The 25,616-nt window shown below is 40.0% G+C and overlaps 1 long non-coding RNA gene across 1 annotated transcript in view; it reads left to right on the plus strand.

Moving 5' to 3' along the window:
- Nucleotides 1-292: 292 nt before the first annotated feature.
- LOC136794960 (uncharacterized) overlaps nt 293-25,616 on the plus strand; it is a 34,019-nt gene continuing 8,695 nt past the window's right edge. Inside the window, exons 1-2 of the long non-coding RNA XR_010842447.1 lie at nt 293-422; nt 17,833-17,912. This is a non-coding gene — a long non-coding RNA (uncharacterized lncRNA). The remainder of the gene's footprint in view (nt 423-17,832; nt 17,913-25,616) is intronic.

The following is a 25,616-nucleotide window of genomic DNA, read 5'->3' on the forward strand; positions in this document are numbered from 1 at the left end:
CCAGCCACGACCGTAAGGCCCAGCGCTGCAAGCGTGCAAACCGAATTTGTTCTACGGTTGCAGAGCAGCAGAGCACGTGGGCCGAGCACGTGGACAGAGCCTGTCGGGCGGTGCCGAGCGGGGCCGACTGGAGCCGAGAGGGACCGAGCCCGTGGACAGAGACTGTTGGACAGAGCCGAGAGGGGCCGAGTGGAGCCGAGCGGAGGCGAGCGGGGCCGAGGGGGGGGCCGAGTGGAGCCGAGCGGAGGCGAGCGGGGCCGAGCGGGACCGAGTGGAGCCGAGCGGGGCCGAGCGGGACCGAGTGGAGCCGAGAGGAGGCGAGCGGGGCCGAGCGGGGCAGAGCTCGTCCCGCGGCGGAGAGCTGGTGACCGCCAGGAGGCTGAGAGGGTCCCCCCTAGCGGAGGCGGCGGGAGTTGGTAGAGGTGAGGCTGCTCTGGAAGTTCTGTGGTCCTTCGCATTTAGACCCCGTCTTTTCAGGCTAAACAGGGAAAGTAGGGCACTTTGTTCACCAAGCCCGCGAGGTAACGTCAGAGGAGTCTTTTCCTGTGGGGGCCTCAGTTTCCCCGTTTGCCCAGCTGAGGCCGTGGAGGGGGGCGGAAGCCGCTGGGGGCTCAGCCTCTCTCCAACTCACGGGATGGTGTAGACCTTTCGCATTTTCTGGTGGGACTGTCTGTCACCTCTCTCGGTGGGGTCCCTCGGGTCCAGTTAACCTGGGAAGCGTTCTGGGAGATGTCGCTTAAAAGACTGCTTCTCTGGAGTTGAAATTCTCGGTCACGCTGTTCGGAGAGCGTGCCCTCGCCTCGTCGTGCGGTGGGTACTGTCCCCGATCCGGAGCGGGGAGTGGGGCACAGCCGACACCAGCTGAGCCCGGGCTGCGCCCAAAGGCCGGCGTTTTGACGTGAAGCAGGAGGCGCTCCCTGGGGTCTGGGCCTTGAAAGGGTCCCGGGTGTGGGCAACCGCCCCGAGCCTCAGTTTTCGCCTGCAAGGTGGGGAGACACCCCTGCCTCTCAGGCTGGTGTGCAGCCCGGAGCTGACTTCGGAATTTTCAGAAAGGAGCTTTGGGGTTGGTTGGGGTAGGGGATCAGGATTTTGACAGTATTATCCTGTGGTCTTTTATATAGTAAAATACCACCCCTTTTGATTTTTGATAAAAACTCTTATGTACCAGGCACTGTTGTAAGCAGTGAGGACACAGACGCGAACAAACAAGTCAGTAATCCCTGCTTGTATCCTGGTAGGAGGCAACTATTCCTGTGGTCTGGCCCCCAAATTCAGGCAGAAGCATAGTCTTGGATACACTGTCCCCGTAGGCATCTGAGCCCTCCTCGCAGTCCCAGCCTGTATTCCTAAAGCTGAATTGTTCTAAAACACACATCTGATCATGTCACTTAGGTGCTAAGAGCCCTTCAGTGCTATGAGGTGAAGGCCTCCCTCAGGGCTCCCCCAGCCTACCTCTCCGGTGGCACCGCCTTTCCCTCCCCAAATTTTCAGGAACGCTTCGCTACATCCCTTTGCTCTGGGTTGTTTTGTTTGTTTTTTTCTTGTTTAGAAGTGCTGAGCTCAATACTGACACGAGATGGCGCCAGAACTGTACTCAAGGCTTTCTCTAGTGGCCGTCGAGCATGGGCTTCCTGGAAACTGGCTTGGTTGTTGGACCTTTTAGGAAGCCACTTAAAACTTGTTTTATTAGCAGCCTATGTATTTTTAGCACAGTTGTCAATGAATTTTATGTATCCAGTTAATTTTCCAGATATAAACAGAGATGGGAGTATTACACAGCTTACCTGCCCGCGCTGTTTCAGTAGCATCACCAAGCCCTCGGAGAGCGAGCCATGTCATTGTACTCAGAACCTGGCCCAAAGTCCGAACTCACAGCCTCTTCCCGCAACTTCCGTTGCCAGGATGATTTAGGGAACTTGGGCCAAGGTTGGGGACGTTCCCTTCTCTTTGTCCGGCTCTGTTTTTCATATGCCAGGAAACAGAGTTCAATGAGAAGGATTCCCCCCCATCCCCCGATCCCATTTACCTTCCACCCACGCTAGTATTAGGTAAAAATCAGATATTAGTTGCGCTGCTTTCTCACCAAAATTTCTTTCATTTCAAATGTGTGAACATACAGGCCCCTCCCTATCTTAGGAGGGACCACAAAATGGAATTTCATCCGCAATTCAGAAGTGGTCCTGACCTAGCCTCTGCTGCCAGCTCATGAGGAAACATGCCATCCTTTTTTAGGCCGTTTTTCTCCAAAGAGAAATTGTCCTGTGGAAGGAAGATTGAGGGGGACATTTTAGGGGCCAGGCTGGAGGCAGTTGATGCTACTTCCTTCCCCAGATTCCAGCAGCCTGAACTCAGTCATATGGTCTAAAGTAATAGCAAGAGAGACTGGGAATGAAATCTACGCCGTGGGGGGGATTTGTGAGCATCCAGCAAATCTTGCCAGAATAGTCCTGGTATCAATAGAATATGTATTGTATTCTGTGACGGCATGACTAGCTGAGAGAAGAATAAGAGTGGTTGGATCTGGGATATAGATTATTTTGGCTCTGGATTAGGCAGGGTTTGCTGAGAGACGGATGTGACCAATAAGGGATAAGAGAAACTAAAGTTGATTCCTGAGGTTTTGGTTTGGGCAACACAGGTGGTTCATGCCACCTGATACTGGACAGAGAGGGGAGGAGACTTGGGGCAGGAAAAATATTATTGGTTTTTCCTGGGCTTGGAGAGTTCTGTGTTTGCACTGTTAAGTTTGAGATACTATTAGATATCCATGTGGCGAGCACTGCAGGTCAGCGGGGCGCCAGGAAGTCACGGGCATTGGATAATATTTACAGTTGACCCTTGAACAACACAGGTTTGAACCATATGGGTCCACTTCTACTTGGATTGTTTTCCTCGTAAATTCTGCAGTACTGTATGATCCCTGGTTGGTTGAATCCCCAGAGGCTGAATGTCAAATAGGGAGGAACCACTTATAGGGAGGGCCGACTATTAAATTACATGTGGATTTTCGACTATTTGGATGGTCGGTACCCCTAACTCCCTGCATTGTTCAAGGGTCAAGACAGGGTGACCAATTAGAGAAGTTTGGGGAGCCTCGCCCTGAGTCCTGGGGCACAGGACACTTAGAGACAGAGAAGTCTCTGAAAGAGACAGAGAACGGACATTCGGTCAGTAGATGGCACACCAGGTAAGCGTAATGACATGGATTTCAGAGAAGAGATGATTTCAGGAAGACAGGTGGGTCCACCTCAAGCCAAGGACCACTGGGAGCGATCAGAGGGAGATGGAGAGGAGACCATTAGATTTGGCACCAGCGAGGTTATGGATGCTCTCGATGGAACCAGTGTCCTTCGGGTGTTGGGAGCAGAAGCCAGCTGGGTGAGTTGATGGGAGAATGTGGGTGGAGGACATGAAGGCAACATGTGATATTTTTCTGATTAAGGAGAATGAGATAAAAGGATACCTGCCCAGGGTGTTAACATTGTTGATCCTGGAGCTGTGAGATTCGCGTAATTTTGTAAAATCTGCATTTTTTTTCTCATTTGTGGCCACTGAAATCTCTGCTGTGTTAACATATTGGTCAGCTCATAACTGGAGAGAGATTTGCTTAAAAACACGGAGCTAATACGTCTTGTAGTTTAGACGCGCTCTGTGTGTTGGGACATGCCTTCAACATGGTGAGGCAGTTTATAACTCTTAGTCTTTGCTTCCTGCTTGTGCAAAATGTCTCTTCTAGCATACCTACAGCCCTGAGTACGCTCACTACCGTGTGTGTGCTTGTGACCTTTTATATCCCCCGGGAATTCAAAGCCCCCAAGGGACAGTTAATTCTCCAGATTTTACTTTTTAAAAGTTTTTGGTTAGCTTGCTTTTTACCGTGTTATTACCACCTCAGCTAACTGAACTGCTGCTGAGTTTTTTTGACAGATGCACCTGGAAAAAATGCTTTTCACAGTGGGTGATTCTGAGTAAGGTAAAATAAGAGAAGACCCTTGAGTGGGGTTATCTCGGGAACTTCCAGACAGGAGAAATAATAACAGCTCTCTTGGAACGGGGCTTTGAATGTGTTCCAGCCCAGTCCTTCCCCTTCAGTGGCTGCTGGACTGTAGATTTTCACCCTGATTGCTGGCTCTTGATTTTCAAAGATACCCACAGGTGGAGTAAAGGGAGTATAAAGAGAGCTGTTTATTTATTTATTTATTTGTATTTTTGGCTGCGTTGGGTCTTTTTTGCTGCGCACGGGCTTTCTCTAGTTGCAGTGAGCAGGGGCTACTCTGTTGCAGTGCACGGGCTTCTCATTGCAGTGGTTTCTCTCTTGTTGTAAAGCACGGGCTCTAGACGTGGGCTTCAGTAGTTGTGGCACACAGGCTCAGTAGTTGTGGCTCGTGGGCTCTAGAGCGCAGGCTCAGTAGTTGTGGCTCACAGGCTTAGTTGCTCCGTGACGTGTGGGATCTTCCCAGACCAGGGCTCGAACCCATGTCCCCTGCATCGGCAGGCAGATTCTTAACCACTGCGCCACCAGGGAAGCCCTCTTTGAGGGTTTTTAATCATGAAAGATGTTGTATTTTGTCAAGTGCCTTATCTGCATCTATCAAGATGATTATGTGATTTTTATGTTTCATGTTATTAATGTGATATACTACATTTATTAATTTTCATATGTTGAAACATTCTTGCATCCCAGGGATAAATTCCATTTGATCATGGTGTGTAATACTTTCAGTGTAGTCTTCAATTGAGTTTGCTAATATTTTCTGAGAATTTTTGCATCTATTTTCATCAGGGATACTGGTTTATAGTTTTTTTTCTTTTGTGTTATTATCTGGCTTTGATATCAGGATAGTGCTGGACTTGAAGAATGAGTTTGAAATTGTTCCCTCCCCCTCAATTTTTCAGAAGTTTTTGAAAAGAATTGGTATTAATTCCTCTTTAAATGTTTCATAGAATTAGCCAGTGAAGCCATCTAGTCCTGGGGTTCTTTGTGGGGAGGTTTTTGATTACGGAGTCAATGTCTTTACTCATTATAGATCTGTTCAGATTTTCTGTTTCCTCCTGATTCAGACTTGGTAGGTTGTGTGTTTCTAGAAATTTATCCATTTCCTCTAGGTTATCTAATTTATTGGCATATAATTGTTCATAGTAGTCTCTTATGACCCTATGTTATTTCTACAGTATCAGTTGTAATGTCTCCTCTTTCATTTGTGATTTTATTTATTTGAGTCTTCTTTCTTACTTGGTGAGTCTAACCAAAGTTTTTCCAATTTTGTTTATCTTTTCAAAAAACCCACTCTTAGTTTCATTGGTCTTTTTTTTTTCTGGTCTCTATTTCATTTATTTCCTTTATGATCTTTATTATTTCCTTCCTTCTGCTAACTTTGGGCTTAATTTGTTCTTCTTTTTCTATTGTTATAAGATGTGAAGTTAAGTTGTTTATCTGAGATCTTTTGAATATATCAGTATATGGATTTATCTCTATAAACTTTCATCTCTAAACTGCTTTTGCTGCATCTTGTAAGTTTTGATGTTGTGTTTCCATTTTCATTTGTTTCAAGATATTTTATTTTTCTTTTGATTTCTTTATTGACCCATTATTTGTTCAGAAGTGTGTTATTCATTTCCACATATTTGTAGATTTTCCAGCTTTTCTCTTGCTGTTGATTTCTAGTTTCATACCCATTGTGGTCAGAAAAGATAGTTGGTATGATTTCAGTCTTAAGTTTGCAAAGATTTATTTTGTGTCCTATCATATGCTCTATCCTGGAGAATGTTTCATGTGTACTTGAAAGGAATGTATATTCTGCTGCTGTTGGATGGAATACTCTTTATATATCTGTGAAGTGCAGTTGGTCTAAAATATGGTTCAATTCCAAGGTTTCCTTGTTGATTTTTTTGTATGAATGATTCATCCATTGCTGACAGTAGGATATTGAATCCTCTACTGTTATTGTATTGTTGTTTATTTCTCCATCAGATCTGTTAGTATTTGCTTAATATATTTTGGTGCTCTAATGTTGGGTGCATATATATTTATGGTTGATATATGTTCTTGATATATTGACCCTTTTATCATTATGTAATGACCTTCTTTTTCTCTTGTTACTACTATTGGTTTGAAGTCTATTTTGTCTGATATTACTATGGCTGTCCCCACTTTCTTTTGGTTCCCACTGGCTAGGTTGTCTTCTGCCATTCTCTCACTTTGAGCCTATGTATGTCTTGACAGCTGTAATGAGTCTCCCATAGACATCATATAGTGGGTTCTTATTTTTCTTATTCATTCAGCCACTCCATGCCGTTTGATTGGTAAAGTCATCCATTTACACTTAAAGTGATTATTGGTATGTAAGGACTGACTTTTGCCATCTTATCATTTGACTTCTGGTTGTTTTGTGTCTCCACCATTTCTTTTCTCTTCTGTTTCTGCCTACCTTTGTAATTGGTGGTGTTTCATGGTGATATGCTCAGTCTCCCCTTTTTCTATGTTTTGTGAATCTACTCTAGATTTTTGCTTTGTGGTTACCATGAGGCTTACATTAAACTTCTCATTGATAAAACAGTCCCTTTTTTACTGATAGCAACTTATCTTCATTCACCTATAAGGACTCCACCTTTTGGGCTTCTCTGGTGGCACAGTGGTTGAGAATCTGCCTGCTAATGCAGGGGACACGGGTTCAAGCCCTGGTCTAGGAGGATCCCACATGCCACAGAGCAACTACACCCATGAGCCACAACTACTGAGCCTGCGCATCTGGAGCCTGTGCTCTGCAACAAGAGAGGCCGCGATAGTGAGAGCCCACGCACCGCGATGAAGACTGGCCCCTGCTTGCCACAACTAGAGAAAGACCTCGCACAGAAACGAAGACCCAACACAGCAAAAATAAATTAATTAATTAATAAACTCCTACCCCCAACATCTTCTTTTAAAAAAAAGCAACCCAACACAGCAAAAATAAATTAATTAATTAATAAACTCCTACACCCAATATCTTCTTAAAAAATAAAAAGCATACGCCCCTTTGTTTAAAAAAAAAAAGACTCCACCTTTTTACTCCTCTCCTTTTATTTTTGATGTCACAATTTACCTCTTTTTATGCTGTGAATTTTTTAAATTATAATAACTGTAATTATTTTCAGTGTTCTTTTTCTTTAAACTTTATACTATAATTAAGTGGTTAACACAGTATTCTAATAGAGTTACTTTTTCTAATACTAAGTGTCTATTTTTCACCTTAACCAGCATGTTGCTTACATTCATATGTTTTGTGTCACTAATTAATGTATTTTCACATTGTTTTGAAGAGCTCCTTTTAGCATTTCTTGCAAGGCAGGTGTAGAGGTGGTGAACTCCCACAGCTTTTGTTTGCCTGGAAACCCTTTATTTCTCCTTCATATCTGAAGGATAACTTTGTGAGATGAAGAATTACTGATGGCAATTTTTATCTTTCAACATTTTGAATTTGTCATTGCATTCTCTCGTGAACTGTAGAGCTTCTGCTGAGAAATTTGCTGATAGCCTCATGAGGGTTCCCTTGTAGGTTACTTTCTTTTTTCCCATGGCTGCCTTTAAGTTTCTTTATTTACCATTGATTTTTGACAGTTATACTATGTTATATTATGTCTTGGAGAAGATCTTTCTACATTGAGGTAATAGGGTATTCTATTGGTTTTGTGGACTTGTATGTTCCAGGTTGGGAAGTTCTCAGCTATTATTTCTTTTATATATATATATATATATATTTTTAAATATATATATATATTTTTTAAATTTCTTTAGGTAAACTCTCTGCCCCCCGCTTCCTGTTTTCTCCTTTGGTGCACCAATTATTCTTATGTTTTCTTTTCTGATTGAAACTGATAGTGCTCATAAAATTTCTTCACTTTAAAAAAAATCTTACTACTCTCTCCTCTTCCAACCGAATCATTTCTAAATTCGTATAAGTCAATTATTTTTTCTTCCATCTGTTCTGCATTACATATGGTCTCATCGTCTCAATCACTGAATTCTTCAGCTCCAGAATTTCTGCTTGGTTCCTTTTTTAAAATTTCAATCTCTTTAGTAGAGAACTCCTCTGCTCATTGATTTTATTCCTGAGTTTATTGGATTCCTTTCTGAGTTTGCTTGTAGCTCAGTGAATTTCTTCATAATAGCTATTTTGAATTCTTTATCAGTTTGTTTGCAGTACTCCATGCCTTTGAATTCAATGGTTGGAGAATTATCATTTTCTTTTTTGATGATGTATTACCCTGATTCTTTATAGTGTTTGAGGATATGCACCTCTGCTTTCACATTCAAAGTAGCAAACACTCTCCTTAGGCAAGGATTTGGGCTTTTTTGGCTGTTACAGTTCAACAGGCTGGCAATTAGAAACCTTTCTTTTGTATTTCAGAAGGTGGCACTGTAGCTCAAGTTTTTGGTTTGTCTTACTGGCTCTGGCTTTCAGAGCAGTACTCCTGAGCATGCAAGAAGAGGTGGCAGCAGAGTGAAAAGAGGTGTGGCCTTAGCACCTGGGGCTGTGGGTGCCCTGGCTCTGTTGGGGGATCGAATGGGAGAGTCCAGAGGTTCATAGGCGGACCTCCTGCTGAAATCCTGGAGCAAGCAGCAGGAAATGCATTCCTTCAATGCTCTTTGATATTCTTACCTGCCTCCTTCCCTCTCCTCTCACTCCCCCACCCCATCCCCGTCACAGAGGTCTCTCCTCAGCAATCCAGGTGCTGCTGTAGTGAACTGGGTCCCTTCGGCTGCAGCGTGTTCAGTTGGGCAGTGCGTCACTCACCGCTTTTGCATCCCACTCCTCTTCCAGGGAGGTCACGGATGTCCCCGTTACCAGCAAAAAGCGCAGTACCTCACAGTGTCACCCTGGGAAGGGGGACCTGCTTGGTGAGTTCCTCTGTCTTCTCTTCCTCCAAACTCATCTCTATCCTGCTCTGATGGCACACCACTTTCTCCCATGGGGTTGGATGGACCTCCACAGATTCTCTATGTCCCATGAATGGTGCCCTGTGTTACACTCTCCAGGTTTCCCTTTTCCTGGTATGAAAAGTGGGTGTGGGGCAGGCTCACCAACTCCCGTGGAGCCACAGCCCCACTGAAGGCCTGTCTGCCATGCTGGATGCACAGGTGGTAGAAACTCCTAGATGTCCTGGCGTAATGTGCAGAGGCACTTTGGTTTGGTTGTGGACATCCAGTTAGGTGTAAATCGGGGGGAGAGAAAAAAAGGAAAAACTCACACTGCCAAGATGCTGTTTTTCCTCCACAGCGGTTCCTTTTACCAGGTACATCTAGTCCAGCTATCAAAGAAAAATTACATGGCATATCAAAACATAATTTGAAGGGACAAATCAAGCATCAGAAGCATACATGGCAGAGATGTTGGAATTAGATTGGGAATTTAAAACAGCTATGACTAATATGCTAAGGGCTTTAGTGGATAAAGTAGATAATATGTAAGAACAGATGGGCAATGGAAGCAATAGATGTCAATTATATCCTGTTGATTGAGTATTGATGGGTTTAACTGTGTCCTAACCGATTTTCTGCCTGCTGGATCTGTCTACTTCTGAGAAGGGGGTGTTGAAGTCTCCAACTATTATGCAGGATTCATCTGTTTCTCCTTGCAGCCTTACCAGTTTTTGCTGCATGTAACTTGATGCTCCATTTTTAGGTACATGGCATTAAGAATTGTTGAGACTTCTTGGAGAAATGATCCCTTTATCATCATGTAATGCCTTCTTTATCCCTGATAACTTTCCTTGCTTTGAAGTCTGCTCTATCTGAAATTAATATAGCTACTCCTGCTTTCTTTTGATTAGTGTTAGCATGGTATGTTTTTCTCCATCCATTTACTTTTTTAAAAAAAATAAGTTTACTTATTATTTATTTTCGGCTGTGTTGGGTCTTCGTGGCTGTGCGTGGGCCTTCTCCAGTTGCAGTGAGCAGGGGCTACTCTTCATTGCAGTGTGCGGGCTTCTCATTGTGGTGGCGTCTCTTGTGGAGCACGGGCTCTAGGCGCACGGGCTTCAGTAGTTGTGGCGCACGAGCTTAGTTGAGTTGCTCCGCGGCACGTAGGATCTTCCTGGACCAGGGCTCGAACCCATATCCCCTGCATTGGCAGGCGGATTCTCAACCACTGCACCACCAGGGAAGTCCCCATCCACTCACTTTTAATCTATATGTGTCTCTGTAATTAAAGTAGGTTTCTCATCAGCAACATGTCATTAATTGGGTTTTGTTTTTTGATCCAATCACTGTCGTTCAACTGGTGTATTCAGACTATTAACATTCAAAGTGATTATTGATACTGTTGTATTAATATTTCCTGTATTTGTTACTGTTTTCTATTTGTTGCCCTTGTTCTTTGTTTCTATTTTTGTCTTCCACACTTTTTCTGCCTTTTTTTGGTTTTCATTGAGCATTTTATATGATTCTATTTTCTCTCCTTTTTTAGCATATCAGTTACACTTCTTTACTTTTTTAGTGGTTGCCCTAGAGTTTGCAATATACATTTACAACTAATCCAAGTCTACCTTTTTTTATTGAGGTATAATTGCCATATAACATTATATTAGTTTCATGTATACAACTTATGATTTGATATTTGTATCTATTGTGAAATGATTACCACAATAAGTCTAGTTAACATCCATTACCACACACAGTTATAAAAGTTTTTTCTTGTGATGAGAACTTCTAAGACCTACTGTCTTAGCAGCTTTCAAATATGCAACACAGTATTATTAGCTAGAGTTACCATGCTATACCTCACATCCCCAGGAGTTGTTTACCTTAAAACTGAAAGTCTGTCCCTTTTGACCCCTTCAAGCATTTTGCCCCCCCTCCACCCCCTGCCTCTGGCAACCACCAATCTGTTTGCCGTATCTATGTGCTCGTGTTTGTTTTTGTTTTTGTTTTAGATTCCACATATAAGTGACATCATACAGTGTTTGTCTTTCTCTGTCTGACTTATTTCACTTAGCATAATGCCCTCAAAGTCCATCCATGTAGTCAAAAATGGCAGCATTTCCTTCTTTTTTATGGATGAATAATATATATATATAATATATGTTATATATATCTATAATACATATAATATATATAGGTTATAGATATATATGACATTTATTTATCCATTCATCCGTGACCGGACACTTAGGTTGTTTCCATGTCTTGGCTGTTGTAAACAATGCTGCATTGAACATGGAGATGCAAATATCTTTTTAAGTTAGTGTTTTCATTTCCTTCAGATAAATACCCAGAAGAGTAATTGCTAGATCATACAGTAGTTCTACTTTTATTTTTATTTTTATTTTATTTTTATTTTTTTTTTGCGGTATGCGGGCCTCTGACTGTTGTGGCCTCTCGCGTTCTGGAGCCTGTGCTCCGCACGCGCAGGCTCAGTTGCCATGGCTCACGGGCCTAGCCTCTCCGTGGCATGTGGGATCTTCCCGGACCGGGGCACGAACCCGTGTCCCCTGCATCGGTAGGAGGACTCTCAACCACTGCGCCACCAGGGAAGCCCCTACTTTTAATTTTTGGAGGAACCTCTATACTGTTTCCATAGTGGCTGTACCAATTTACCTTCCCACCAACAGTGCACAAAGGTTCCCTTTACTCCACATCCTTGCCAACGTTTGTTATTTCTTGTCTTTTTGATAATAGCCATTCTAGTAAGTATGAGATGATATCCCATGGTGGTTTTGATTTACATTTCCTAGATGATTAGTGATGTTGAGCATCTTTTCATGTACCTATTGGCCACATGTATGTCTTCTTTGGGAAAATGTCTATTCAAATCTTCTGCCCATTTTTTAATTGGATTGTTTGCTTTTTTTTTTTTTGCTATTGAGTTGTATGAGTTCTTTATATGTTTTGTGTATTAACCCCTTATCAGATATATGATTTGCAAATATCTTCTCTCAGTCCATAGGTTGCCTCTTCATTATGTTGATGGTTTCCTTTATGGTGCAGAAGTTTTTTACTTTGATATAGTCCCACTTGTTTATTTTTGTTTTTGTTGCTTTTGGTGTCTTATCTAAAAAATCACCAAGACCAATGTCAGGTAGCTTACCACTATGTTTTCTTCCAGGAGTTTTATGGTTTCAGGTCTAATGATCAAGTCTTTAGTCCATTTTGAGTTGATTTTTGTGTGTGGTGTAAGGTAGTGGTCCAGTTTCATCCTTTTGCATGTGCCTGTCCAGTTTCCCAACACCATTTTGAAGAAACTATCCTCTTCCCACTGTAAATTCTTGTCTCCTTTGTTGTAAATTAATTGACAACATATGCATGAGTTTATTGCTGAGCTCTATATTCTGTTCCATTGAACTATGTGTCTATTTTTAATGACAAAACCAGACTGTTTTGGTTACTATAGCTTTGTAATATAGTTTGAAATCAGAAAACATAATGTCTCCATCTTTGTTTTTTCTCAAGATTGCTTTGGCTATTTGGAATGTTTTGTGGTTCCATACAATTTGTAGGATTTTTTTGTTGTTGTTCTATTTCTGTGGAAAATACGATTGGAATTTTGATAGGGATTGCATTGAATATGTACACTGCTTTGGGTAATATGGATGTTTTAGCAATATAATTCTTCCAACTTAAGAGCACACAATATATTTGCATTTATTTGTGTCTTCAGTTTCTTTGTAAATGTCTTGTAATTTTCAGTGTGCAGATATTTCACCTCCTTAGTTAAATTTATTTCTAGGTATTTTCTGCTTTTTGATGTAATTGTAAGTGGAATTGTTTTATAATTTCTCTTTCTAAACGTTTGTTGTCAGTGTATAGAAACACAACTGATTTTTGTATAATGGTTTTGTGTCCTACAACTTTACTGAATTCATTTATTAGTTCTAACAGTATTTTGGTGGAGTCTTTAGGGTTTTCTATACATACTATATTGTCATCTACAAATAGGGACAGTTCCACTTCTTCCCTTTTCATTTGGATGCCTTTTATTTCTTTTTCTTGCCTACTTGCTTTGACAAGGATTTCCAATACTATGTGGAACAAAAGTGGTGACTCAGCATCCTTGTCTGTTCCTGATATAGGGGACTAGCTTTCAGCTTTTTACCATTTTGTATGATTTTAGCTGTGGGCTTGTCATATATGGCCTTTATTATGTTCAGGTATATTCTCTCTATACTTACTTTGTTGAGAGTTGTTATTACAAATGTATGTTGAATCTAGCTTTCTTTTGATTAGTATTTGAATGGTATATCTTTTTCCATCCTTTCACTATATATATATATATATATATGTATGTATATATATACATACATATATATAATTTTAATTGAAGTCAGTTTCTTGTAGACAGCATTATTTGGATAATGTTTGTTTTATTCTGACAATCTTTGTTTTTAAATGGCGCTTTTAGACAATTGATATTTATTGTAATTAATGATATGCTAGGGTTTATGTTTTTTCATTTGTTTTTTGTTTGTTTGTTCCTCTTGTTTCCTCTGTCCTGTATTCTTTTGTGTTATTTCTACATTTTTTTCATATTCCATATTGATTTATCTACTGCTGTCTTTGACTACATTTTTATAGTTGTTCTTGTAGATTTTCTAGAGATTATAGTATACATAGTTGAGTTTTCAGAGTCTATTTAAAATCAGTATTTTACCACTTTAAGTGGAATGTAGAAAACTTATCACTGTGTAGGTCACTTTACCTTCTCTCCTTATGTTGTAGTCGTCTTCAGTCTTACATCCATGTACATGGAAAAACCTATCAGATAATGCTATAATTTTTGCTTTCCCCCATCAAACATGTTTTGAAAAATTCTAGAGAAGAATAGTCTATTAAGTTTACCAATATGTACCATTTCTGAATATGTTTTTCTTCTTTCTTGATGTTCCAAATATTCTTTTGATATCATTTCCCTTCTTTCTGAAGAACTCCCTTTAGCAATTCTTTTAGACTCAGCCTGGTGACAGTGAAGTTTTTTAGTTTTCCTTCATATGAGAATGTCTTTATTTCACCTTCATTTCCAAAAAATATTTTGCCAGAAGTAAAATTCTGGATTGCGAGGTTTTTCCCCAACACTTTGTAAATGTGGTTCCGATTTCTTCTGAGCCTCATGGTTTCGGATTACAAATGTACTGTAATTTGAATATTGTTTCCCGTACACAAAATGCATCATTTTCCTGTGACTGACTTCAGAATATTTTCTTTGCCTTTAGTTTTCAGCTGTTTGTTTGTTAAGTATTTGTGTGTGAATAATCTTGGGTTTATTCTGTGTGAGATTCACCGAGCTTTCTGAATTGGTGGTTGCTAGAGGTGAGGGTGGGGGTGGGCAAAATTGGTGAAGGGAGTCAAAACATACAAATTTCCAGTTATAAAATAAATAAATCCAGGGGGTGTAACATTGAGCATGGTAACTATAGTTAATAATATTGTATTACATATTTGAAGGTTGCCAAGAGAGTAGATCTTAGAACTTAAAATCACAAGAAAAAAATGTGTAACTATTATGGTGATGGATGTTAAGTAAACTTACTATGGTGATAATTTCACAGTATATACATGTATCGAATCATTGTGTTGTATATCTGAAACTAACACAATGTTATATGTCAATTATATCTCAATAAAAAATAAAGTCTATTAATTAAACAAATAAAGCAGGTTCAGGGGAATTCCCAGCTCGGCCACACACAACTTGGACGAGCTCTCGCCCAGTGAACACAGGTGACTTTGTGTAGAGCCTCAGTTACCTGCACAAACTCCACCTTCTTTTTAGTTTCCCCTTGAGGTCTTGGTGGCCCTTTCCAATCAGCAGGTCAACCAAGTCCATTTTTACAATTTCCACTCTCTTTATAGGGATCAGTGAACCAAAGGCCTCAGGGAGGGAACAGTTCTTTAAGTCCCCATGGATTTTGATACACTCTTCCACTGAACAAAAAGGACTTCTTAACTCACATTTCCATAACTGGTGATTTCTTAAACAGCAAAGAAAATTTGCTTCAAAGTGATTTTACTCCTTCCTTTCGAGAAGATGATCTGATGGTTTTTTAAATAGCCCATCTCACTTCCATTGCGTAACGTATAAAATGAGAATACTTTGCTTACCTGACAAAGCTTTTGTGGGCATTCCACAAAATAATTCATGTAAAGAGGTCAGCTGGTACACATTAAATATTTAAATTAAATTGTGCTTAATATTATTATGAAACATAGGGTGGCTGAGCAGAGTAGGAGAAGTAGCTATTCAGTGTTTCTAATGACATAACCCTTCTTCCTGGGGGGCACCTTTTCAGGGTCTTGGCTGTGGCTGACACTAAGCTACCACAGAAGAAGAAGGATAGAGGCCTGTGGGTCGACTCTGGCGCATTCAATTCCACTTTGTCCTCAGAATAGTGTTAATCAAGAGTGGGCACTTGGCAAGGGCTAGTCATTAGCTTCCCTTAAATTTCTAGCCAAAGTTAACAGGTAAGGCACTCTCTCATGCTATGACTGTGCTGGTAGGGAGAGAGTCTCGGGTGACCGGCATCCAGTGTTCACACATCTCTGGGCTAAGCTGGAGTCTCCAGGAGCTGGCAAAATTATCTCAAAGAACAGAGTTGGCTGATGTGGTTTTTCTCTTTAATAATGAAAATATAACAGCTAATTACTATAATCAATCTCCTGTATCTTCTGGAAGAAGATAAAACAATTAAAGGTCTAGCTGAAGCCTTAATTGGATCAAGCTAAGCACCTTCAGCAAGAATGCTTCATGGTGGCTGTGTATGCCTCACACGAATCCACGTGGCATTTGGCCGCCCCACACTCCGGGGCTGGGATTGCTTCTCTGGGTGGTAGCAGCCAGAGCTGTTCCCTCCCTTTGCAGCTGGCCGTGTGCCTTGTGATTCCTGAGGGCCGTGGTTCTCCAGTTTCCCGTCTACATTTCAGCTGGAGGTTTTGGCCCCATTTTAGCCCCCAACCTGACTAATTCTTTCATTAGAGATTGCCAAGTGGTCATAGATGGCACTGATTTTTAAGAGCTTTTCCTTGATAGCAATGACTATTTGGTTATCCTGAAGTACATTTCACTCTGAAAAGGTAACATAAATATCTAATACTTTCCGTTACTTATTAATTTTAAATATAAAGAGCTGGTGTAATAGTCACATGTAATTATGGTCAGTTTCCTTTCTTTCATGTCTTTTTATGGAAATTATTTTAATATGGACCTCAGAAAATATATATTCAATGTTGATTCCTTATAGCCATTTTCCTTATGATCTTCAGATTTCTCCAGATTAGGTCTGTGGGAGCCCCTTTCATCCGTCTCCATGTCCGCCTGAGACAATCCCATTAGTCTTTGAATGCTGGCTTTCTTTCCTTTTGGCACAGGATATCCCAGTTCAATCTGTGTATTTCTTGCTCAAAACCAGGGAATTTAGAAATCAAAACCTGGCTGTGAGTTCTGTTCGCTGATGCTGGGGTGCCATTGCTTTTAGCTAGTTTCAGTAGACAGAGCTAAGAAATAGATATAATATATATTTTTGAAACATATATGTTTTAGGTGTGCAGCATTACAGCTCCACACATGTATACACTACAGCGTGATCACCACCACAAGTCTAATTGCCGTCCGTCACCACACAGCTGACCCCTTCACCCATTTCACCCACCCCACCCCCCTTCTCCTCTGTCCAATGTATCTGTGAGTTTTTGTTTTATTTTGTTTGTTGGTTTGTTTTGTCTTTTTAGATTCCACATATAAGTGAAATTGAAACCGTGGGTTAAATCCATTTCACCTGCCTTCACTAATCAAGGTCCTTGTAAGACTTGCATGTCCTCGAAGCACGTAGATCTTTGCCCGAGTTGTTTCCTAGAAACTTGCAGTCAGTTGCAGCTAGTTCGAGCTGAGCTGGTTAAGACTGGATAAAACCACCAACTTTTCAGCTTGGCCTGCCTGAGTGTCCTCTAGGTGACCTTTTGAACCTGCAGAAGCCTGTAGCTTAGCTATACCTGCGAAGAACCATGGTTATCACACCTGTTTCGAATCACCTTTCCCCATGCTCCCCACACCCCCCATGCCTCAGACCCCCCTGCTTCTTTGTTATCCCATAAATACCCCTAGCCCCTTGCCTTCCAGGGAGATCGATTTGAGATTTGTTCTTCATTGACTGCTTTGCAAATAAACCTTGGTGTCTCAGCATTTTGACTTGCTATGCATTGGGCAAACAAACCTAGTTAGGTAACAAAATTATATGGTATTTGTCTTTCTCCGTCTGACTTATTATTTCATTTAGCATAATACCTTCAAGGTCCATCTATGTTGTTGAAAATGGTAGGAATTCATTCTTTTTATAGCTGATTAGTATTTCATTATATATATGTATACCAAACAAATATATATATATACATATATACATCAAATATATATTTCCAAAACAATCTTGAGAAAGAAATATATTTTTAAAATGTATTTCCATTCACATATAACATTGCACGGCTTTTAGACTTCATTGTATTTTAGACCCAGCCCCATCAATTTCGGATCAATGTGAGGGGACTTAGTTTACATGATTGGCCCCTCATAAAAAACCCAGGCTCATTTGGCCTTGGAAATTGAGAACTACACACAAAAAAGTTTTCATCCAGATGTTGCTAGTTTACCATTTTCTGAGAATGAAAGAAGTGTTTTTCTTTTGCTTTGGGGACTCCCTCTTTCCCTATGACATGACAGGTACTGTCAGATTTTAGATGCAACAGCAAAATTACTGGTCTATGGAGAGAGTAGCTAAAGGGGTCTTTCCATATAAGCACACCTGGTAGCCTCACCTCAAATACACTGACTCACTGCAGAGATCCAGCTGAAAAAATGTCTCTTGATTTTTCAGACTCGAAAAACCTGAGTGGAAGAGGAAGCGGAGGAGGCATCCTAAATTCTGACTTTCACTGAAGCAGAGCCAGGACACAGGTATTCGTCTCTCAATGCACTGCAGAACGTCTTTGAACTTTCATAGCATTATTATTTAGTGAATCTTATCTTAAATGAATGATTCTTCTTGAATAAAGACTCACATAAGTAAAACTATTTCAAAAAGCCAGGAATTCCTAGGCTTACATTTATTTCTATGGCTTAAAACTTTTCATATCCTGTTTTGGTAATTCACAAGCTCAGAGACAAATCTGAATACTAAAAATTCTATTAATATAATCTGATTTTTAGAATTTCAAATAAAATGTATAGTATGTATTTACAAGAAACTGACATTGCATTCTTGTGAAATGTTCTTGGCTACTCTAAATCAGAATGACTTTATCTTCCTTCTCACTACCACATAGATATTCTTTGAAACTTAGGCACATTTTATGCTTTTTAAAACATTCTAGGATGTAAAGAGACAACTAAAATAGTAGAATAAATTTAAATTTGTGATAAAATAAAACATGGTGCTTTTCATCGTTCAGCATAGGGATATATATTATCATAGACAACCACAGGGGCCCATTTATCTCACTACAATTTACATCTCCTTATGTTGAGGAATTTTTTTCCTTGATATCTGACATATATCTGGAACCACCATCTTCTCTCAGCTGATATGTTAACATTAGAGTTATTCTTTACTAACTCATAATCATGGAGGAGAGGATATAGAATTTAATTCCAGATATTATTTTAAAATATTTCATTACATTAAATTTATTAAAGCCTCTAGACGAAGATAAGAAATTTCTTTGTTGTAGTCTCATTTTTCTGTAATAAATAAGAAAAGTTCATAATAATTTTGAGAAGCACATTTTATCTTTTGATCAATAATATGTTATCTTCTAAAGGATTTTTCACTGCTCCTTCCTCTCAAATTTCAAGTGATGATGTTCTAATTGAGAACTTTCTTCCCAAAATATTGGCCAAGTAGAATTTTAATCCAGTCATTGAATTATCACGAATTTCAAATTTGGGGTGTATAAATAAGGTAAACTAAGAGTATTCTCCATTAAGTGACTTTGAAGGGAAGGATATGATTCAGTAGTCCCACTCTTAAGGGGGTGGGGGAAGAAATGTTCCAAGACCCCCGGTGGATGCCTCAAACCATGGATAGTACTGAACCCTATATATACAAGCAAAACTATGATAAAGTTTAAGTTATAAATTAGACATAGTAAGAGAGTATCCGATTTGCCAGCATCACTGCTCTTGCACTTTGGGGCCATTGTTTAGTAACATAAGCGTTACTTAAACACAAGCACTGCCATACCGTGGATCTGATAACGGAGACCACTAAGTGACCAGCATGGATGTGCTAGACAAAGGGACGCTTCACATCCTGGGCAGGAGGGAGTGGGATGGTGTTTGGGAAAATCTGCTGTACCATTTCCCTCCTCCTACTTGTTCACAAGCCACATATAAATGCCTTCGGGTAGTAAATTTTGCAGAAGCAAGAATGAATGTTAGCTCCACCTTTCATTGGATTCAGCTTTATTTGTTTAACCCAAAGGCATATCACATTTTTTGTGTAAAAATATAAAGGTATATTCCATAAAAATGTAAGATATGTTCCATAAAAGAGTAAAATGGAAAGATATATTCCATAAAAGAGTTTGACAGACAAAGGAAGCATCTTTGTCTTCCTACAAACATAAGCATCTTCTCCTCAGTCCCATGGCATTTGTCTATCCCGCAGAAGGGACTCTCAGCCTCCCTTGACTGTGCAGGTGTTTCTCGCCATGGTGTTGGCAGTGGTTTCGTGAGCATTACGTCAAGGACACAGACTCAGTATCTCTGGTGTCCCTTAGAAATGTATATGTATTGACAAAATCAGAGCTACAATAGATCTTTAGAATGATTTATTCCATCATTCTTACTATTCACATGGAGGTTCTGAGGGAAATATGGGCACTTTCGTGGTGGGATAAAGATCAAAAACTTTAAGGCGTAGCTTATTTTAAAGAGATTGAGTAAAATGCCTGAATTCAGGTCGGTCAGTGGTCCTTCAGTGTGATTGCTAACCTGTAGCACAGAACTTTGGATAAATATTACAGATCAATTAAAGGAAACTTGAAGGTGTGGGTTCCTTCTCCTCACCAGCTCAGTGTCTCTCAGGCCTGGGTGGGTACCTGAGAGACGTCATAGGTGAAAAATGCCCGGCATCTTCCACACGGTGGAGGCATTCTCTCTAATCCCCAGGTCTGAGAAGAGACGAGAACATAAAATGCGGCATTTCTTACTACCGATCATTGAGAAGGAGACCCTGTCAGGCATCTCCCTATTTCCCTGAAATGGGTTGTGAATGTGGGAGACAACAGAGCTATCTCCTGGGGACACTGGAAAGTAAAAGAAGATAGAATACTGCCAGCATCCAAGGGTGAAAGTCCATCCAAGAGGCCAGTGCTGTCCTTTCGTCTCTCAGCGAAGAAATCCTCCATACACGCCGTTCGCTCTCTCAAGCCGACGTTAGGTGGCAATAAATGATACATCAGCAATGAGCGCTTTTTCGTGTGTCACGTGTCAGGCGTTTTCTAAATGCTGCTCATAGATTGACTGAGTCATTCCTCCAACGAGGCCGTGCTGCAGGGACTGCCGTTATCCCCCTTCTACTCAGGTTGTTAACTGAGATCAAAGTGGGTAAGTGAGTGACGGTGCTCACCCAGCTCGCGAGGGGCGGGCTCTGGCTTTCAACAAAGGCTGTGTCGGTCCAGCGTGCAAACTGCGGGATCCCTCACGGTTCTGCCTGTCCCTAAATAGACCACGAGAATGCTCCTGTTGGGATTGTCTAGCCGGAAGATTCTTGTTTCCACCTGTCCAAAATTTACATCACCAGGCTTTAGTGAACAGTTGTTATGTAAGCAGCAGTGCTCCAAATGCTGTGGATCCAAAGACGCATAAGACAGCATCTCTGCCCTGGAGGAGCCTGCAGGGGAGAGAGAAAAGTAAACCAAAGCTCCCCATTAAATAGGGTAGGCTGTGCCCTAAAGGCAGGAACTGCAGTCTCACAGAGAAGCGGTGATGTGAGCGCCACGACGAGCCTGACAGGAGATACACAAACACGATTTCCTTGCAGGAGTGAGCAGTGAGTTGAACTTCCGTGTGGAAGAAGAGGATGTCATATTTATATAGAATTGTTTTGGTAATCGTTACTTTTTGGTGAGGAGTAATGATTGTAGAGGTTGAAAAGGGTGATGTGATGATTGGAAGCATGTCGACGGCAATGCTGCTGTTGTCAGAATCTCTTGTTTCTCTTTCCAGAAATACGTTATTTGCTTTAACATTTCCATGAAGATGAACAAACATACCAATTATATTGCTATAAAAATTGCCTTTTGTCCCCAAGCTGGCATTGGAATCTCGGCGAACACCTTTCTTCTTTTCCTCCACATTTCAACTTTCCTTGTGGGATCCAAGGTCAAGCTCACTGACGTGACTGGCACCCACTTGGCTGTGGTACATACAGTGATGCTCCTCACCATGGGGTTCTTGGTGTCTCTGGACATTTGGGGGCACAGGACATTCAGACTGACTTCAACTGTAAGGTGCTTGTCTTCCTTAGCAAGGTGCTGAGGGGCCTCTCCATTTGTACCACCTGCCGCTAGAGTGCTTCAGGCCACCACCGTCAGCCCCAGCAGCTCCTGGCGGGGTAACTTCCAGCTTAAATCTCCCGATCCCATCCTGGCTTTATTTCTCTTCTTTTGGGTCCTAAGCGTGTCCGTCTGTGGCAACCCGCTCCTCTACGACAGGCCGTGCCCAGTGAGACCTGGGTCAACCTCTGTTCTTCACTGAACACTGCTCCTTTCTGCCTGAGCTGCACCCACAGGGGCCCATTTTTCACACTCATGTTATTTAGAGATGTCTTCTTTGCGGGGTTCATGGTCCTGTCAAAAGGATACGTGTGATTTTCTGGTACGGACATAAGTGGCAGTCCCAGCATCTTCACGGCAAAAGCCTTTCTCCAAGAAGCTCCCCGGGAAAAAGCGCTACTCAGACGATTCTGCTGCCTTCGAGTTCTTTTGTGATCATATACTGTGTGGACTTTATCATTTTGTTTTCCGTAGGCGTGATGTGGACAAATGACCCAATCCTGGTCTGTATCCAGATGCTGTGACCAATGGCTATGGCACAGGCAGTCCTTTGCTAATCAGTACTGAGAAACAAATATTAAAAATTATGCAAAAACACAAGGGAGAAGGAAGGTCAGTGTTTAACAAAACAGCCATAGAAATATCTTGGGGAAAGACTATTTCCACCCTCATTAGAAACCATTTTATGTTTCACAGAATTTTTTCTCTGAAAAACAGTTGATTAACGTGGGATTGTACATCTTCTGTCATGACAAAGTAGTCGAGAGAGATGATAGATACATCAATCTAGGAAGTACATTGAGGATAATTTTCCCTACATCTGCATCAGTAGGATTCATTTGTATATTTACGAATTTCTTGGCTTTCCATTTCTTTTTGTATCTCAGGCCTTTATTCTGGGATTATTTTCCTTCTTCCTGAATTATATTCCTTGAAAATTCCTTTAGTGAAGTTCTATTCAAGGTACATTTTTCCTTTTTGTCTAAAAATATCTTCATGTTGTACTTTTTCTTGAAACATATCTTCTTGAAAGATATCCTATGTGGAGTGATATTTTCTTTCAACACTTTGAAGAAATTATTGTTGGTTTTTGGCCCTCATCGTTGATATTGAGAATTATGTAGTTATTCTGGATATTGTCCTCTTGAGGAATATTCGCTCCACTCCTGCCTAGTTTTAATTTCTTGTATTAGTGTTAAGTATTCTGTATTTTCACTAAAATGTATCTACATGTGGATAGTCTTTCTGCATCCATCTTGATATATAATGTGTCCTGTTAAGCCTCAATTCACATAAATTATCCTTTATCCAATCCATGTCAAGTTCTGCCTTTATCTCTTCAAATACTTGTTCTCCTTTCTCCCACTCACTACTTGTGAAACTCCAATTCAGTATCTGTTAACCCTTATTATTTTATTCTCTATATCTCATCATCTTTTTTATATTTTCCATCTCTTTATTCTCTAAACTGCATCCTGAATAAGTTAGTCTAATATTCGAATTCACTAATTCTCTCTTCAGCTGTGTGCAAACTGCTATTTCATACATCCACTAAATAGTGTATTACATTTATTTTATTATTTTTCTTTCTAATAGTGTCAGTTGTGTTTTTAAAAATCTGCTGGGTAATACTTTATAATTACATATTTTGTTCATATTTTATTAACTTTTGTATGTCTTTAAACTTTTAAAAATATTTTCTCTACCTATTAGCCAATAGCTGATATCCATGGAAGTATAATTTCACTTTAGTTTCTGATGGCTGCTCTTAGCATTGTCTAATTTTGTATCATGGGTTCCTGTTGGCAAATTTTAATATGTAGGGAAACTGAACATCCTGAGTGAGAAGTTTTTATCCAGAGGGGATTTGGATTTTCTTCCTCCTGTTATATGGCACAAATCTGGTGAATTTTCAGATTGATGTTTTGTTTAGATTTTTCTAAATCTAAATGTGGATAAATGTGAACTCTGAACCAACATGGAAGCAAGATTTTGTTCCCCTGAAAAAGCCAAGGAAGTAGCAGAGAAATTTCATTGGTAACTTCCTTTGCCAGATTTTTCTAACTCAAAATTTTTACCCAAGACATTGGTCCTCATGAGCACTGGCTCTGTGTGGCATCCTTGACCGTCTCTCTCCCAGTGTGGATTCGTGACATTGTCTCCTGTTCCTGCATAGGTGTGGAGATCTGTGTTTCCTGGTTTATCAGTAAACAGCCCAAGGGAGAACCTGATCCCGGGTTCAGCTCCCTCTTCCTTCTACCCCCAGGGATTTCCCATGCTATTTTGTAAACCCAGTTATGCATTTTAAAGGTTGCTTTATACGTGGCTTGTAATACATTTGTAATGGGAAGTTTTTCTGTGTCTCTAGTCGGCTTTATTACCAGAAGAGCCACTACTGTGTATATGAGGGAAAAACTCTTTAGACTAATACATTATGTTAGGCCATAGTGTCTCATGAGAAACACTGATTTTGTGATGTCCTTAAAATGCTTCAAAATAAATACCAAGGGATCCCTGCTTCCTTTTTTACCTTTAAATTTGGGAAATTGGTATGTTAAATGATCATTGTTATTATTATTATAGTAAATAGAATTAACCTTTTAAAAACCACCATTTAGCTTATTTTTAAAATGGGAGTTTGTTTATTCATGTATTTGAAGCCCCTGTGTATCTTTCTTTGAATGTATTGAACCAAAAACAAAAACAAACAAAAAAAACCACTTCTCCCAAATGAATCACTATCTTAGTTGTTATTATCATTTTCCTTACTTTTCTGTTTAAAGTTGTTGCCATACATGTATATGAATATATCATTAAGATATTTTGCTAAGTTCACAGTTTATATATGTGGCATCATTCTATATCCATTTCTGGTGACTTACTTCCTGTGCTAAGCCTTCTGTTTTGAGAGTTATCCTTGTTGATGTGTGAAGCTTAGTTCATCAGCACTTCATGGAATGACATCACGTGAATACATCAAGATGTCTTTCTTCAACCCTCTGACTATGTGCCTGTAACAAGTCTCCTCTGAACATGACTCCAGATGTTTCCCGGTTACATGTGCAATATTTTCTCTAGGGTAAATACCACTGAGAGAATTTGCTTGTTCCTAAATTATGCCATTGTTGATTTATATTCACTTATGCTAAACTGTTTTCCAAATGGTTCTATAAATTTACCTCCTGGACCTTCAGTGTGTAAGGGTTTTCATTCTAGCTAAACTGTGATCAGAGTTTTTAAATTACTGCAATCTGGTGAGCTTGAAATTGTATGTTATTTTATTTTGATTTTGTATTGCCTTGATTAGTAATGAAGATAAGTATATTTTCAAATGCATATTAAACACACTCATTTCCTTTTCTCTGAATAGCCTGTTCACGTCTTTTGCCCAGTGGCAAAATTTTTCCTATCAGATTGCTTGTAGTTTTATTATTAGAAGTCCATTAGATATTCTGTATATTAATCATTTGCCAATTACATACTACAAGTATTTTCTCCCAGTTTGTAACTTGTTTTTTACCCTGTTTATGGTATCTTCTTTCAACTTGTAAACTTTTTATTACACAAAGTTTGAGATATAAACAAAACCAGAGAGAGTAGCATAATATCAGCTATGTGCTCATTACCCTGCTTCAGTCATCAACTCAGGGCCAATCTTGTTTCCTTTATACCCACTACTCCCCCCCATTTTATGCTGAAACAAATCTCATTAATAATCTCACTTCATCAGTATTTCTATTCAGTATAGGAACTTCCCCTTTTAAACATAATCACAATATCATTATCACACCCCCAAATTTACCAGTAATTGGATATATTATCAAGTATCCAATGTTTGCATTTTCCAGATTGTTATTTTTTCCCAGTTTGTTTGAATCCGGTCCAAATAAAGTATAAAACATTGTGCTTGATTTATTCATCTGCATTTTGAGAGGGTGTCCGTACATCCCAAGTACTCTGGGATTGTCCTGGTTTTCGCCATTTTACTTTATTTCCTAGCACTATCTAAAGTGACCAAAGATTCTTTTTTAAAAAAATATTTCAGATATATTAACATTTTAATCAGGAAATTCAGTAGTACATCAATGTTTACATATTGTAT

The sequence above is a fragment of the Kogia breviceps genome, chromosome 10, assembly GCF_026419965.1.
Source record: "Kogia breviceps isolate mKogBre1 chromosome 10, mKogBre1 haplotype 1, whole genome shotgun sequence".
NCBI classification, from domain to species: domain Eukaryota; kingdom Metazoa; phylum Chordata; class Mammalia; order Artiodactyla; family Physeteridae; genus Kogia; species Kogia breviceps.